Genomic DNA, 18,905 nt, shown 5'->3' on the forward strand with positions numbered 1-18,905 from the left:
CCATTATGAGTATATATGTATAGTTTTTTAATTATGGACAACAGCAATAGTCAATACTTTTAAAATACCAGTGATCTCACCTTATTTAAATATGAGAGTAAAATATTTAGGACTGTATGGTGATATTTTATTTGTATTAAAATGTTATTTGTATGTTAATAAATAAAGTTGTCCGGGGGTCAGAGCTATTAGCAAGCCATAGGAAAGCAGGGTGGTGGTGGCATACGCTTGTAATACCAGTACTTGGTAGGCAGAGCTAAGTAAGTCTCTGTGTGTTCAGGGATACAGCCAGCATCGGATACACACACCTTTAATCTCAATACCAACCATAGAAGACCTGGAGGTCTACACAGGCCGTGACAAGGCGGTTATGTGGTTGGTTTACAACCAATGAGAAGGCAGAACAGAAACTCTATACAAAGACTTTAACACAGGAAGTAGCTCTGGTTAGGAGAGGTAGGACCACCGCAGGAGGAAGGTTAAGGTTTTAGCTCTTAGCTCTGACCTCTTGGCTTTCTTCTTTGCATTTGTTCTCTGTTTCTTATTTAATAAGACGGTTGGTTACATCTACAGGACTGGGCAATAGAAAAGAGATAATATTTGCAGTGAACTTTGATATACTTTATACTTCAGTTTTAGGCTCACTCTGTAGATTTCTCATTTTTATTAAAAATACAATGGCTTTTGTCATTCCATGTGATTTGTAGTGTATGAAATAATATTTCTATATTTGATGTGATTCTAGAAATGAGGGTGTGTCTATGTTATTAGTGCTACTATTTTTTTTACCATGTGTATATACAAAATTCTGTTGGTGCTAACTTTCTGCCATTGACCTTTTATCAATTGGACCAAACTGGAAATCCAACAATACATATAGGCTAAGTGGTAGATTATATAGGGGAGAAAGGAAGATGTTCAAAGCCCAGCTTTCAGTCCAAATGCAAATCATCTTAAGAAAAGTGAACAGGGATGGTTAATGCTCTAAGTTCCAGGACATGCAGAGAAATTAGGTTATGGGGCATAGAAAACATATTAGATAAAATAGATTTTGTTTTCATTGTTTTGGGGCTCCTTTTATATTTTGGGGAACAAAACTACATGATCTGGATTGACATACATATGCAAAGTTCAAGAAAGAGAGTAAGAGGTCATGGCTTCTGTTGGTATTAATAAAAAAAAGAATATGGTAGGTAGAAGTTTAGTTGGTGTGAAGGTATATTTCAGATAATTAAATATCAACCTTTTGTTCTATGATTTCCTGAAATTTAATATGCCTCTAATCTGATGGAATGAATCTGGGGTGTGTATGTGTTCCAGAAATATAAAAGATCTACAGTTATCACTCCTAAATTGTCACAACACAAATCTAGAACAATAGAATAATCTAATAATCTTTTATGAACTGTGATGGCTAGACTGGAAACTTGAAGGAAATGACTAATTCAACAGTTTTCTGAGAATATACTCATTAATTTTAAATTCAAAGATAAATTGGTGTGATCCTTGTGGTGGTTAGTATTTATTATCAAGTTGATAGGATCTAGTCTTGTCCAGGAGATGAATCTCTGGGAATGTTTGTAAGAGAATTTCATGATTGGCTTAAAAAAGTTAGGTAAACACACCTATAATGTTAGGGCTCTATTTCATAGTCTAGAGTCCTGTGCTAAATTAAACGGAGGAAGTGAGCAGAAAGCATTATCAGTCATTAATCTCTCTTTGCTGGTTACAGAAATGATGTGACCTGCTGTCCAAATCTCCTACTTTCATATCTTCCTTACTATAATGTACTCTAAAGCTGAATTATGAATAAAAAAGGCTAGTATATTATAGTAACAGAATTTGTTTTAAAATCAAATCAACATTGAAACAATGTCTTGTATAGAATTGTGTGGACCCACAAGCTAATTAGTAGTACATCTGTATATGAGATCAATTCCCTCCTCGTAAACAATCTCACTTTGGTCTCTGTACCTTGATGAAGCCTATTCATATTTCTATTTTCTAAATACCAACAAATACTTAAGATGTACTAAGTTCGTTGTTTATGCACCATATTTAAAGCTGCACCAGGAACCTGATCTCCAAGGTGATAAAATTATTAGTTGGGATTTGGGGGATGACCAGATCATAAACTCAAATCCTTCTAGGAGACTGTGTCCTTACTAAGGAGACCTAACCACAGAAAGCTCTTTATCCCTTCCAGGACATGAGGAATGCAGCAGAAGAAATTCTTTTAGGGTGTGAGCATTTACAGTACACTGATTGTAGCTTCCTCACCTCAAGAATGATGAGGAGTAATGGGTGTAGTTTGTAATGTGTCAAGGTTGTGGTACTGTCTATAACAGCTACAACAGACTGAAGTCAAATGGAGTGGAAAGTTTAATTCATTATAAAGAACACATTTGATTTTAAAATACTGTAAAATAAGCTTTCCAAAAACAATAGTTATTAATTAGAGGTGAATGAAAGAATGGTAAATTAACTCACTTGAGAATGGACGTAAACCATGACAAAGTTTAAATGTGAATAGTTATTTTTCAAAAGAAAATGACCCCCTTAAAGAGTGGCACTGTTAGGAGATGTGGCTTTGCAGGAGGAAGTGCGTCACTGTGGGGGCAAAGTTTGAGGTCTCTTTTGCCCAAGCTTCCCTCAGCGTGACTGTCAGTTAACTTTCAGTTGCTTGGAAGATGTGGCACACTCAGCTCCACTTCCATATTTGCCTACACGCTGCCATGCTGGCCGTCATGATCATAATGGACTAAACCTCTGAAACTGAAAGTGAGACACCCTCAATTAAATGTTTTCTTCATAAGAGTTGCCATATCATGGTGTCTTTTCAGAGCAATGAAAACCAAAGCTAAGACAGTTACCTTTTCTGTATTTGTTTGTAAATCAGTTTTACTGATATTAAAAACATTTATAATTTTATTAATTTTTATTGATGTAACTAACCGTCTTATTAAATAAGAAACACAGAAACAATGTAAAGGAGAAAGCCGAGAGGTCAGAGCTCAGAGCTAAAATCTCACCCTTCCTCCTGCTGTCCCAGCTTCGCGTAAAGAGACCTACTTCCTGTCGGTTCGTTTTTTTATAGTATGTTGTTCTGCCTTCTCATTGGTTGTAAACCCAAACACATGACTGCCTCGTCACTGTCTGAATGTAGAGCCCCCTAGGTCTTAAAGGCATATGTCTCCAATGCTGACTGTATCCCTGAACACACAGAGATCTTATGGGATTAAAGGCGTGTGCCACCACCACCACACTCTTGCTATGGCTCTAATAGCTCTGACCCTGAACACACAGATATCTATGGGATTAAAGGCGTGTGCCACCACCGCCACACTCTTGCTATGGCTCTAATAGCTCTGACCCCCAGACAACTTTATTTATTAACATACAATCAAAATAATAATTCAGTACAATTAGATTACCACCACATTTCCCCTTTTCTATTTTAATAAAAAGAAAAAAAGCAAAAGGTTATAACTAACAAAAGAAAAACTATATATAAAAGTACAATAACTATATACAATATATACAAGTAATAAATACCTAAACAGGTATTTGACAAATCAGAGAAAACAATTCCATTATCTATCCTATTTTGGTAAATCCAAGATGTATCTAATGCACTTTCTATCCTAATTAATTTTCAACTATAGCTAACTAATCTTCAACCATAACTAACTAATCTTCAACTCCCTCAGAGACCCAAGAAGGAAATAATATTAGCTAACAAAAATAAAAAACAGGAAGTGCATGCAAGCAACTTCCAAAAAATTTGTGAGTTGACAGAAACAGCCAGCTGCCTGGGCAGTCACCTGAGGTTTCTCCGCAGTGTTGGGGCATCATCTTCAGCCTATAGGCTTAGTGTATCTGACAGACTCATTTGTGAAGTAGGATGTACACAAGGTCAACAGTTCAATCTCACATTGGGTGAGAGCAGTCCACGTACCAGAAACACCTGAATTCCACTAGTGTCCTGTCATGATTCAGGATTTTAAATTCTGGAAATTGTTGACAGTTTTTAAATTCAGCTGTCCATTCTTCTTGGCTGTGTATATATGGCTTCATCTCAGCATCCCCTTCTTCTCCACATCCCTTTATTAAATGCCAGTCTACTTTTGAGAGGCATGAGCTTTCAGCTGCTGTTCCATTGTACAACAGAATCCATCGGCCCTCTGCCTGTTAAACTGCCTTCGAAGAAAAGGGCACCATACCTTTTCCGGATGTGAAGGCCACTTCAGGGATGGGGCCATATTGTCCTGGCCTCAGAAGATGCCTTTTGATAAAGCCATAACCACACTTGTTTTGGTAAGAATCAGTAGTCCATTGTTTCGTGTTCTGTCTGTCCATTTTGTCCTGTTGATTCGAGGATACTTTGTTGTCCAGTGGCTAACTTTTGCCAGAATGAAAGTTGACTCCATATACAGTTTCTTCAATGCCCATATTTTCTCTAAAGTAGATTGGTACTGCCAGGAGCCGACATGTCTCAAAAAAGAAAAATTTTCTAAGTTATTAAAACATTTTAAATGCCATATTCTGTAGATCTCTGAAGGGTTTGAAGATGACCTGTCTAAAACATCTCTGCTCAATTTTTAAAACATATCTAATATGACTACAAGTTCTATGATAATGTCTAACTACTAGCTTTCATTTTTTTATACCCTAATAGTTGATAATAATAACATTCAAGGATCAGAAATTTGCATTACATTGTTAAATGGATGGAATAAATACAATTAGAAATATACATATAGCATTTTCTAACAATATCAGTTTCAAATTTGTATACAATATAAAACAATTCAATCCAATGTAAAGTATTTAAAACTAGTAATTGTCTTTTTCTTTTCTTTCTTTTTTTTCCTTTCTTTCTTTCTTTCTTTCTTTCTTTCTTTCTTTCTTTCTTTCTTTCTTTCTTTCTTTCTTTCTTTCTTTCTTTCTTTTTTAAACAAGAACCTTAAATCTAATCTCCTTTGCTTAGCCTTTTTCCTAACCCTTGACAATAACTTGTAACCAACCCCCCTAAATACTGAAAATTATCCCAGACCCAAAACCCATTAAAAAGACCAAAAAACCACCCGCCCCACACCACCTCTTTGGGAATGTGGGCGTCGTATTCTTAAAATTGCTTCCTGCTGGGTATGGGCGAAGTTTTCTTTATCCTGAAAGAAAAATTTTAGGTTAATTGTCAAATTCTAGGAGAGGTAACTATATCCTTCATTATCCAGTCTGTGTATAATGCCAAAGTTCAGGGTTTATCTCAAGTCCTTATTCAAGTAGTCTTTGAGACTGGATCATCTCAGCTAGTCATCTCAAATTTGCTCTGAGCACCTTGTAGTTCAAAGCTGATCTATGGATGATGTTTGTCAGCTTAATGATATTATTATCGTCCACGTGGAATTGTTGTTGTTGTGGGGCCCCATCTTCTTTCTGGAGACTTCAGTTGATGTTAGGCCTGGCCATGATTTCCTGCAGAAAACTGATAAGAGACTCGAAAACAAAAACATATATATGCAGCTAGCCTTTTTTCTAGAATTAGTTAGTACTCTATGTGACCATTCATATCTTAACAAAGTTTAAAATATATATATATATATTAATCTTGTAAATTTTGATATAAAATTTATACTTTGAAAAAAGTTTAAAGAATCAGAATAGAATCAAAAGAGTTGAGATTAGTAATAGAATAGTCCCTTAATTAATTTTGCTTTTGTCCTGTACCATAGCAGAAGATGGCTCTTATTCTGGCATGATACAGGGAGTTTGCATTTTCCTTTTAACAACATGCTTGAGTTTAAAGAAGGAGAGAGCCATTCTCCAACTCCAAAGTCAGCTTTAAATTTTAATTGAACTGGGACTATTAGAAAACCAATAGTGTTAAATCTTTAGAGAAAAGCAGAAACAAACATTTAGGAAGACATAAAAAATTTTTTAGATAATATATACCCATACACCGTTTCACTCTGTTTCTTGGGATAGATGATTTGTCACTTTTCTTCAGTTGTCTCATTTGTCCAGTGTTCTTCAGATTCCTTAAACTTCATTCTCCTAAAAGACAAAAACAAAATCCTTTCCCCAAGACTAATTTTGGGGATGTTTCCTTTCGACAACTTATTATCTGATTAAATGAAAAGGCATGTTTTATTGATACAAGTTAGTTTAAATTGGATGTTCATGCTGGTTGATGAACTATCACCTCCTCTAATTAAGAGGTCTCTCTTGTTCAAATCGAACCTTTATCAATTTTGATGGTACCCACAGCTTATCTTCTCCTGTAGAAACAAAAGCAAAACCACGTCCCCAATGTAATACATACCCTGGTTTCCATTCTGAGGTCAGCACATCCTTAAAGTATATAGGCTGATTTAATTCTGTAGTTTTTTCTATTATCCAATGTCTCTCTGCAGCTGTTGTTCCTTTCTCATTGGCATTCAGAAAATTCAAAGTTAGAAGAGCATTATGCAGTCTATTTCTGGGGTTTTTTGTTACCCATTTCTGTTTATTTAGCATATCCTTTAGAGTTCTGTTTGATATTTCTATAACTGCTTGACCTGTAGGATTATGTGGTATGCCTGTAATATGCTTTATATTGTAATAAGCAAAAAACTGTTTCATTTTAACAGAGACATATGATGGAGCATTGTCAGTTTTGATTTGTGCAGGTATACCCATGATGGCCATAACTTCCAGCAAATGAGTGATTACAGAATCAGCTTTTTCAGAACTCAAAGCAGTTGCCCATTGAAATCCTGAATAAGTATTGATAGTGTGGTGTACATATTTCAGTTTTCCAAATTCTGCAAAGTGAAACATGTCCATCTGCCAGATTTCATTTCTCTGAGTACCCTTTGGGTTACATCCTGCTGGTAATGGCGTTTGATTGTAGAAGGAACAAGTAGGACATTTCTTTACTATTTCTTTGGCTTGTTGCCAGGTTATGGAAAAATCCTTTTTTAAACCTTTACTATTGACATGATGTTTTTTATGAAATTCTGAGGCCTCCAGCACATTTCCTATCAATAATTTATCAATCTCATCATTGCCTTGTGCTAGAGGGCCTGGCAGACCAGTATGGGATCGAATGTGAGTTATATATAAAGGATGATTCCTTTTCCTGATTGTATCTTGTATTTGAATAAATAGTGAAGTTAATTCTGAAGCATCAGCGATAAATTCTGCAGTCTCAATATGTAATACCACTCTTTCAGCATACTGAGAGTCAGTTACTATGTTGAGAGGTTCTGAAAAATCCATTAATACCAACAGAACAGCATACAATTCTGATTTTTGAACTGAATTATACGGACTTTGAACCACTTTACTTAAATTTTCTGATTTGTAACCTGCCTTTCCTTCTTTGTTGGCATCTGTATAAAATGTACAAACTCCAGATATGGGTTTTTGCTGTACAATTCGAGGCAAGATCCATTCAGCTCTCTTTATAAGATCAATTCTATTGCTTTTGGGATATTTGCTGTTAATTTCTCCCAAAAAATTACTGCAAGCTCTTTGCCAAGGTTCACTTTCTGTCCATAATTTTTCAATGTCCTCCTTAGTTAATGGTACGACAATTTCTGCTGGGTCTATGCCTGATAATTGACGAAGTCTCAGTTTTCCTTTGTAAATCAAGTCAGAGATTTTTTCCACAAAAGTTTTTAATTTTTTATTTGGTTTATTTGGTAAAAATATCCATTCCAATATAATATCTTCCCTCTGCATTAATATTCCAGTAGGAGAATGCTTAGAAGGTAAGATAACCAAAATGCAATCCAGCTTTGGATCAATACGATTCACGTGTCCTTCATGCACTTTCTTTTCTACCAAGGCTAGTTCTTTCTCAGCTTCAGGTGATAATTCTCTTGGACTATTTAAGTCCTTGTCACCTTCTAAGGTTTTGAACAAATTAGTCAGTTCATCATTTTTTACCCCAACAATAGTTCGTAGATGAGAAATATCTCCAAATAATCGTTGAAAGTCATTAAGAGTCTGTAGTCTATCTCTCCGAATTTGCACCTTTTGGGGTCTAATTTTTTGTAGCTGTATTTTATATCCTAAATAATTAATAGAATCTCCTCTTTGTATCTTTTCAGGAGCAATTTGTAATCCCCAGCAAGGCAAAATTTTCTTTACTTCTTCAAACATTCTTTCTAAAGTATCTGCATTTGAGTCAGCTAGTAAAATATCGTCCATATAATGATAAATTATAGATTTAGGAAATTTTTTACGTATCACTTCCAATGGCTGTTGTACAAAATATTGGCACAGAGTTGGGCTATTCAACATTCCCTGTGGGAGGACCCTCCATTGAAATCTTTTAACCGGTTGAGAATTATTATAAGTAGGCACTGTAAAAGCAAATCTTTCTTTGTCTTTTTCTTGTAAGGGTATTGAAAAGAAACAGTCTTTTAAATCAATAACTATGAGAGGCCATCCTTTTGGTAACAGAGTAGGCAAAGGCATCCCAGATTGTAGAGAGCCCATTGGCTGAATTACTTTGTTAATTGCTCTAAGGTCTGTTACCATTCTCCATTTACCAGATTTCTTTTTAATAACAGATACAGGAGAATTCCAAGGGCTGGTTGATTCTTCAATATGCTGAGCATTTAACTGTTCTTCTACCAGCTCTTCTAAAGCCTGGAGTTTCTCTGTTGTTAAAGGCCATTGTTGGACCCATACAGGCTTGTCTGTTAACCATTTTAAAGGTAGAGCTGTTGGTGTCTTTGGAAGATCATCAGTTATTGTGCCCTGTTCTTGTATAATATGGATGGCTGGTGACCACTCATTAGAACAATATCTTCTATTTCTCTCAGTAACATGTGCTAGTTTATGATTTGTTTCTGAGATTGGAGGGATGTTAATCTGAGTATTCCATTGTTGCAACAAGTCTCGACCCCACAGGTTCATAGTTATGTTAGCCACATATGGTTTTAATTTTCCTCTCTGTCCTTCTGGACCTATACATTCGAGCCATCTTGCACTCTGTTTCACCTGAGATAATGTCCCAATTCCTAACAGTTGAACGTTTACCTCCTGAAGAGGCCAAGTTGGATGCCAAAATTCTGGTGCAATTATGGTAACGTCCGCACCTGTGTCTACCAGACCAGACAACAAAACACCATTTATTTTTATTGTTAATTTTGGTCTTTGTTCATTAAAGGAAGTTTGCCAAAAAATTTTCTTTATGTTTTCTCCTGAATTTTCTATTCTCTCTGTTTCATCATCCTGACCAGCATGATTTATTCCAATAGGCATTTGGTTATTTAATCGCTCTCCAGAGCAGGCATTTCCTCTATGGCTGCAGGAAAGGTTTGAACTGGATTTGCACTGGGGGCCTGCCTGAGGCCCCTCTGGGAGTTTCCCGAAGACTGAGGCAAAGGATTACCCTGTCTGTCCTTTGTTGATCTACATTCGTTGGTCCAGTGTTTTCCCTTACCACACCTTCTGCATACTCCAGAAGGAAGGGGCATTCTGTTGCCATTGTTCCTTGAAGAAACATTGTTTCTGGGAATGACCTGTCTACAGTCCCTTTTCAAATGTCCTTGCTTTCCACATCCAAAACATCTAACACTCCTCAAACCTTTTGAAATTACTTCTCCTACCCATGTATCATCATGCTCATCAGCTTCAACATTAACTGTTTCTCTAATCCAATCTTCCATAGGTGCAGATCTTGCCCTTAATGGCCTGATTATTCTTTTGCATGCTGCATTCGCATTCTCAAAGGCCAAAGATTCAATTATTGCCTTACCAGCTTCTGAATCCGAGACCATTCTCTTTACTGCTGAAGCCAGTCTTTGTAAAAAATCTGTAAAAGACTCTTTTGGGCCTTGCTTCACCTTTGTAAATGACTCTGATTTTTTTCCTGGTTCCTCAACTTTGTCCCATGCATTCAAGGCTGCCGTTCGACATAAAATTAGGGTTTGGACATCATATAAACATTGTGTTTGTGCTGAAGCATATTGGCCTTCGCCCATAAGCTGATCCTGGCAAACTTGTATTCCTTTATCCCTCCATTGTTTTTCTATGTTTTTAGCCTCCTCCTTAAACCAAGTCAGAAATTGAAGTCTCTGGCTGGGTTCCAGAACACCTTGTGCAAGGTCCCGCCAGTCCTGTGGTACTATCCTATTATATGTTGACCAAGAGTTTAACATTTGCTTTACATATGGGGAATGCATGCCATAAGATACTATTGCCTCCTTAAACATTTTTAAATCCAACATTTCAATTGGAGCCCAATTATTTTGTGTAGCCATTTGATCAGGCATCTGCTGTACGGTTACAGGATAAATTAAGGGTGACTGTGTGAAAACAGGCTTTCTTTCTGCAAACTTATGATCCCGACTTGAAACAACTTCACTGTTAATTTCTTCTGTCTGAATTTTTACAGGTTTAACAAGTTCTTCTAAAGCTGTTATCCTGGCACTTAAATTGACTATCTTTTTAAATATTAAAATGTGGATTATTATAGTGATAAGGTGCATAATTCCACCAATACTAATATTATATAGTTGTTCCATTGCCAGACTGCCTAAAATTTCAAACAAAAACCAATTTTCTTCCAATGTACACATAAAACCCATTTGTTTTTTAATGTGGAAAAAATTCTCTTTTAGATAGTTTCCTTTAAAATATCTGATATGTTATGACTTACCAAATCTGGGTAGAACAGTAGAAATCCGAGGGGATTTTCAAAGCAGCCACCTAGTGTCCCAGGTGTAAATCCAAAGAGAAAAAGAGAGAGAGAGAGAGAGAGAGAGAGAGAGAGAGAGAGAGAGAGAGAACAAGAAAGCGTAGCTGGCTAAACTTTAAATGCAGCCACGTGTCCCCTCTTGTGCCGAGTCAAGGCTTGGGTCTGGCTTCCTTAAGCTCCGACCACGTGCGTTGGCTTTACAGGCAGGGCCCTGTTTGGCAGGGCAACTCTGAGTTGTTTGTAGCACTGGCTTTAAGCCAGCAGGATTTAAGCAAGCAGCTCACCAATAGTCCAGCCTGAGGTCAAGCAGAACTAGACCCAGGCTCAGAAGCCGCTGCTCGGACTAAGAAGCTGATCGCCGCCGGCCGCCGCGTGCCGCCGCCGCCGCCGCCGGCCACCTGCCGCCCTTGCAGGAAAGCGGACCTGCCGCCAAGCCAAGCAGTTTTTAATGGATTCTTGTCACGTTGGGCGCCAGATATTGATGTAACTAACCGTCTTATTAAATAAGAAACACAGAAACAATGTAAAGGAGAAAGCTGAGAGGTCAGAGCTCAGAGCTAAAATCTCACCCTTCCTCCTGCTGTCCCAGCTTCGCGTAAAGAGACCTACTTCCTGTCGGTTGTTTTTTTATAGTATGTTGTTCTGCCTTCTCATTGGTTGTAAACCCAAACACATGACTGCCTTGTCACTGTCTGAATGTAGAGCCCCCTAGGTCTTAAAGGCATATGTCTCCAATGCTGACTGTATCCCTGAACACACAGAGATCTTATGGGATTAAAGGCGTGTGCCACCACCGCCACACTCTTGCTATGGCTCTAATAGCTCTGACCCTGAACACACAGATATCTATGGGATTAAAGGCGTGTGCCACCACCGCCACACTCTTGCTATGGCTCTAATAGCTCTGACCCCCAGACAACTTTATTTATTAACATACAATCAAAATAATAATTCAGTACAATTAGATTACCACCACAAATTTTATGTTTTCTATTTAATGATTATTTTTCTCACCTTTGTGACTTTCATTTGCCTGATTTTGTTTTTCATTATATTAGAAATTTATCTCATTTCTTGATGACTTGTTTATGATAGTAATGAGTGATATTACTATCCTAAGTTGTATTAAAGATATCTAATATAACACATTTGGGTATTTTGTATTTTCAAAGATTAAGAAAATTTTTGTCTCTCTTTCCAATCAAATACAATTATGATCAAAGACTCAAATTTATTTAAATATGTCAAGATTTGTGGACCAAGATGTACTCTATATTGTTATGAACTGTGTCTTCAAAAAGTAATAGCTACACCAAGTTAGCTTAGGGTGTTATTCAGGATTTCTATATCCCTCAGTACTCCCCATCTACTTTACTCTGAAAAGGAGAAAAGGACATTAAAATATCTGAGTGTATTACAAGTTCCTCTTTTCTGATATAATTTCACCTGTTAACTGCACTCACTGAAGGGCTGTTTTCAAGTACATAAACATTTAGAATGCTGTCCCTCTTTATAACTATCATCCTGTATGGTTTGTTGTTAAATTTTCATCAAACCTGGCAGTGTGTTTAGGATCATTGATCTTGAAGCACCTTGCCTTAATGAGATTATTTATGTATTTAATGCAAAACATACAACCTTTACTAGTTACTGTTGTTCTTTTCTCTTGGGTTTATTTTTCTTTTTTTTCTGTTCATGACTGATAGCTTTTTAGTTAATTTTTCTTGATCATATTTTTTCTACATCATTGGCTAATTGTATAGGACCATAAATTATATAATTTATTCATCACTTTTACATTGATAAAGACACTTTGTACGTATACCTGCTAGTTATAATTTGCTTGTTTTTAGATACAACATAAAATGTCATATATTTATATTTAAAAATTAGTTCAGGTTGGATCATTAATCACATAATGCTTAAATTTTACTAGTTGCAGTACAGCACAATCCAGGAAAAGGAAAATATCATCCTGAAAGGCAATGTTTAAATTAAAGCTTAAAACCTCACCACTCACCTTTCAAAAGCTACTTGCAGGTTATTTGAGAACCATTCAACCTGTTTCCATGGAAATGCAATGAAGTTTTCTCAGCAAGGGCTTTCAGAAGTGTGTTAAATTTCAGTGACTGAAACTTAGCACTCCTGTAGTAACACAATCTAATTACTAAATGCCTAATTTAGCAATGGCTTCTAACAACTCCTGGTGTGACTGGCACAGTTCAACTCTCTAAACAGTTCTGAAATGGCAGTGATGAATTCTAGACTAATTCTGAAATTATCACAGAAGAAATTGTTCATATTCAGCCCTGCACAAACCATGCTGTGGCTTCTCGATTCAGCTGCAAACCTGATTTCAATATGGTGTCCCTGTTCAGGAACAAATGAAGCAATTGAATTCTCTGTGGGTGCTTTAAATTCAAGGACTGATATTTGTCCTCACAATATCAGCTTTCAGGTCTAAGGGCTTAATCCTCTAATTTACCAAAATACGTGCATATGATCTACTGATGTGATGAAACTGTCATACAACTGTCAAATCTGAACTAGATCCACAACTAATACTGTATAAATGCCCAAGACACAAAATGTTTCCACATCAAAACAGTTGATTTACTAGTATGACATACTTATTCTTCAATGTTAAAAAAGAATATACTATTTACATGAAGAAATATGGTAAACAAGTTCATTAGGTGAACATGTTTTGGTATGTATCAATTAATTTAGTCGAATTATTATTAAAATATTTAATTGACCAAAAACTTTATAAGGGATGAACTGGTGAATAGTGAGTTAATCTGACCTTTCTTATGCCTATTCTGACCTAGATACATAGAAATTGAGATTCCTTTTTCTGCTTCTGATTTTAAGGTCTGTGTTTGTACTGATCTATTGTTCTTGGTTCCTGACAGTCTCTTTAAGCAGAGGTATAGTTCTGACTTCAGAGTTTTAGGTATCAGCATAGATTCTAAGGGGGAATAACAAAAATATGAAATAAATATCAACTATGAAATAATTGAAGTAACAGATGGGTATTGAAAATCAAATAATTGGTATGATTTTTAAATTTAGTTGTGCACAATTATCTCTAAGAGAAGACACACTAAACTTTGATAACATGCAAATACTCTAAGATACTAAATGCCATAATTATTTTATACTGCTTAATTTCAAAATATTTTACATTGGCACTCTACAGAGAACAGGCATTATAGCGTAAAGGCACTGGACTGGGCTACACAGTAAAAGTAGATAGAATATAGAAAGCAACTATGTCATCTCTAATTATTATTGTTCACATTATTCTAGAATTTCTAATCAGTATAAGAAGATGAGAAAATGAATTTTAAAAAACATTGAAATTTGTCTTTTCTTGTAATTCACTGATTGTCTAGAAAAAATACATAAAGATTTTTAAAGAGTGAGACAAATGAATGAGGAAACAAGGAAATCATGCCCAACAACAAGGAAGTATGGCACTGGTAAGCTTTACATGGTCCCCAAACTTCTACATCCTAATTCAAATTTGTAAATTTTATCTAATTTGAAAAACATTTATAGAAACAATGCTGTTAAGGACTTTGCAATGATCTGGTCATATATAATCCCATCTCTAAGACAGGTCCTTGTGCCCTTATATATCACAATAGTGTGAAGAGAGAGAAGTGAGGGAAATTGGAAGAAAATAGAAAAGAGACAATGGTGTGGCCTCAAAACAGATGGAAGTTTCTACCAGGAAGGTCTGAAGCTTCCAGGAGTTGGCAAAGGCAAGAAAGACTCCAGGTTAGCAAAGGTTCTCTTCACCTCACTGATTTAAAACAAAGAACTATAGCCATTCATTTACTTTGCTTCATGGAGGCAGCTGAGTTATTTCAAAAGCTGAAAGAAAGTCATGCAAAAATTATTTTCAAACAGCAGGGAATTGGCAGAAACATAAACATTTGTTGTTGCTGTTGCTTCTTTTTTGCTCTTTTGGGGACGCACTACCCAGCTCCCAAATATGTAGATGTAACCAACCGTCTTATTAAATAAGAAACACAGAAACAATGTAAAAGAGAAAGCCGAGAGGTCAGAGCTCAGAGCTAAAATCTCACCCTTCTGCCTGCGGTGTCCCAGCTTCCCAAAAGAGACCTATTTCCTGTCTGTTCGTCTATTTATAGTATTTTGTTCTGCCTTCTCATTGGTTGTAAACCCAAACACGTGACTGCCTCGTCACTGTCTGAATGTACAGCCCCCTAGGTCTTAAAGGCAAGTCTCCAATGCTGGCTATATCCCTGAACACACAGATATCTATGGGATTAAAGGCGTGTGCCACCACCGCCACACTCTTGCTATGGCTCTAATAGCTCTGACCCCCGGGCAACTTTATTTATTAACATACAATCAAAATCACATTTCAGTACAATTAGATTACCACCACACAAATAAATCACTTGCAGAAGCTTATACTTAATTACAAATGCTCAGTCTTAGCTTGACTTGTTTCTTACAAGCTTTCATTAAGTTATCCCATCTAGCTTTTGCCTTTGGGCTTTTGTCTTTCTCTATTTCTGTATATCTTTTATCATTTCTTACTCCATGACTGGTTGTGTAGCTGGGAGGGAACCCCTGATATCCTCCTCTCCTTGTTCTATGGCTCTCTCTTTCCTCCCAGATTTTTCCTTCTATATATTTTCTCTGCCTGCCAGCCCCACCCATCCTTTCTCCTGACTCATTATTGGCCATTCAGCTCTTTTATAGACCATCAGATCTTTTAGACAGGCACAGTAACACAGCTTCACAGAGTTAAACAAATGCAACATAAACAAAAGTACCACACCTTAAAATAATATTCTACAACAATTTATTTTCTTTAATTTTTCATTCCATTGTCAGTTGGAGATAGCTTGTGGGTTAGGGATTGAGGCTGTGTATTTTGTAAGAACCACAAGAAAAGAAATTAAGGTACTTAGCAAACCCATATCAGAAAGCACTAGAAAAATGACGGCTAAATGTAACTATTGATCCTGCCCTAAGTGTTTTGTTGTATGAAACACTAATAGAATGGGCTATGGATAGGATAATACATTCTCACTTTTATTCTTAATGATAGCCTAGGAGTTGTTGGTTTATTATCTTTAAAGATTTGGTTTAAAAATGTGTTAGTGTGGATTTTGCTTTAACAGAGAACTTCAGATACCTCAATTAGATTGTTGGCACCCGTTCCTTCTTACCAGCAGTATATTTTCTTTATTTCAATAAATAATAGTAATAATATTTTCAAGTAAGCAAAGATAATTAGAATACTCTTCTAATTTTCCCCTTTAATTGAGAATAAGTTCTTTACTTATACGATATATCCTGATTACAGTTTTCCCTTCCTCTACCTCTCCTAGTTCCTTCCCACCTTCCCTCCCACCTGGATCCATTCTCTTTCTATCATTAGAAAAGAACAGGCTTCTAAGATATAACAATCAAACACATTAAAAACAAACAAACAAACAAACAAACAAACCACAAAAGACCATTCCATCTAAGTTGGACAAGAATATTCAGGATATTTCTCATGGGGAATATGTATTTGGTTAATTGCATATTCTAACTAAGAACTATGTGCACACACAGAGTGAGATATATTAAGGTGTCAATTTCATTATACATACATATACATAGGCACCTTGATAGTAGGATGCTTGACAAGGGTTAACATGTAAAATTATAACATACTTCTTTTTCATCAAAGGGAGCATAGAGATTTGAGTGTAACATATATACTGTAAAAGTTACGTAGGACTTCATGAATATTTTCAAATGAGCAAAATACTTGAACAACAGTTTTAAAAGCAAGAAAATTGAAACACACTCTTCGTTGTTGCAGACTTTAAATTTAAAAGGGGTTGATGGAACATGTCTGTGACCACATCTACACTCCCAACCCTCAGGAGAATGAACCAGGATCAAGAGTCTAAAGCCAGCCTGGGCTCCATTCTGAGTTCAACAAGCCTGGACTAAGAGACTCTGACTCGAAAACAAAAAGAAAAAATTAAAAAGAAAACAAAACAACCTGAATCTCTTAAGAAAATAAACTTAGCTGGGCGGTGGTTGCTCACATCTTTAATCCCAGCACTTGGGAGGCAGAGACAGGTGGATCTCTGAGACTTTGAGGATAGCTTGGTTTACAAAATGAGTTCCAGGATAGCCAGTGCTGTTACACAGAGAAACCCTGTCTTAAAAAAAAAAATCTTACTTATTCATGTATGGCCACATATAACTACACATATACCATGGAAAGTCTATTAATATGCTTAAATCATTTATTTCCTAAATTATAAAATTTGCAAAACACGTAAGATAGAAATGATAAGTTCAATATGCCTAAAACTATATATTCTAGCAGCCACCGTCCAGAATAGGTAGAACATAAATTTAAAAGAGCAGTTGTTTTACTCTTTACTCATTATAGCCAAATAAAAAATGAACTGTCAGTTCTTTAATTATAAGCATTTTCCTTTCGTTTTCTGCTAACACCATCACATTAAATCTAAATTAAATACTCATTTGGAGACACCCAATTTTAAATGTTTTATTAACTTTAATCAAGTATGTCACCAAAAACACTGACATTCCGATTCTGAGTGAGATTTTGGTAGAGTCTAAAGTTCCTCCTCACCTCAATTTGTCTTTGCTTCATCTAGCTTCTAGAGTTTCTCATTTTTCTTTATCTTTTCATTGGTCAGAGACAAGATAGTTTTGTGTCTATGCGTGTTGGGGGTAGTGGTGTGTACATGTGTAGGTTTATGCATGTGCATTTGGAGGCCTGGGATTGATGCTCAGTATAGTTCCTAGTCACCCTCCACCTTTATAGGCTATAGGAAAATCTAAAACTTGCTGATTCATTTAGACTTAGCTGGTCAATGAGTTTCAAGGAACTTCCTGATTCTGCCATTCCCCTTCTCCTATCAAAGGCTGTTATCACAGCTTTACCTGGGGATCCAAACCTCAAGGTTCTCATAATTGGTCCAAACGTACCTTACCGATAGAGCCATCTCCTCACCCAAATATTTTGATGACTTTTTTTATTCATTATTTTCTTGTTAAAAACTAGGTAACTTTTCTAGTGAGTGAGGCAATCGACATTTGCAAGTTGAGAAGAAACATTCTTACTAAATAAAGACTTTACTAGCACCTTAAATGTGGACTTCAAGGGAAACATTTCAGAATATTAGATTCCCCATTCTGTCCTACTATTCTAGCATACAAAACGGTCTAAAATATGTAATGTTATTGTGAAAACAATTTTGATATTTTGCCTTTCCTTGCTTGGAATCAATTCTTTATGTCCAGCCCCATGATCTACCTCTCCTCCTCTTCTGTTGCACAGAGAAGTTGTGAGTACAGGTATGTTAGGATACAGGACAGACTAAGTTTAGATGGGAAAACTTGAAAATTTCTGAATAAACTTATATTGGTCACAGAATCTTAGGTAGAAATATTTCTTTTCTTGTTGTCTTAGCACAGAAATATGTTTCAGACCAGTTTAACTGCCCATGATGCCTAGTCACTTCCTGTTCAGACAGGAAAGAGGACACAACTGGGACTATCCCAGCATTAGTTTATGTAAGAAAAGAGAAAGATTTTAAGATTTGGAGTCAGAGAGAATTCACTGGAAAATTACACTAATCTATAAAAATACACAATTATATAAACTATACTGGTTATTGTGAATAAATAATTTTATTAAGAATTTTTTAATCATTTTACATACCAATCATAGATTCTCCTCTTCCCTTCTCCCACCCATCCAGCCTTCCCGCCACAACCCACCCCCTATTCCCTCCTTCAAGAAGGTAAGGCCTCCCATGGGGAGTTAGCAGAGCCTGGTACATTCAGTAGAGGCAGGTCCAAGACTCACCCCCTGCCTCAAGGCCATGCAAGGTGTTCCACCATAGGTAGTGGGCTCCAAAAAGCCAGCTCATGCACTAGGGATAGATCCTGATCCTACTGCCATAAATAAATGATTAAAAACAAATGTTACATTAAGAATATGTAAGACCAATTATTATATACTACACAAAAAGAAATCTAGAGATTGAGTAGGTGCTATTGTATATAGTGGAATAATCCAAACTCTTATATTAATATAGTGAGACTGGATACAAGACTCAATAGTAGACTTTTCTAACCTGGTTAAGGCCCTAAGCACAATGTCAATCAAGACACACAC

Source organism: Peromyscus maniculatus, chromosome 9 (genome assembly GCF_049852395.1).
Source record: "Peromyscus maniculatus bairdii isolate BWxNUB_F1_BW_parent chromosome 9, HU_Pman_BW_mat_3.1, whole genome shotgun sequence".
Classification (NCBI taxonomy): domain Eukaryota; kingdom Metazoa; phylum Chordata; class Mammalia; order Rodentia; family Cricetidae; genus Peromyscus; species Peromyscus maniculatus.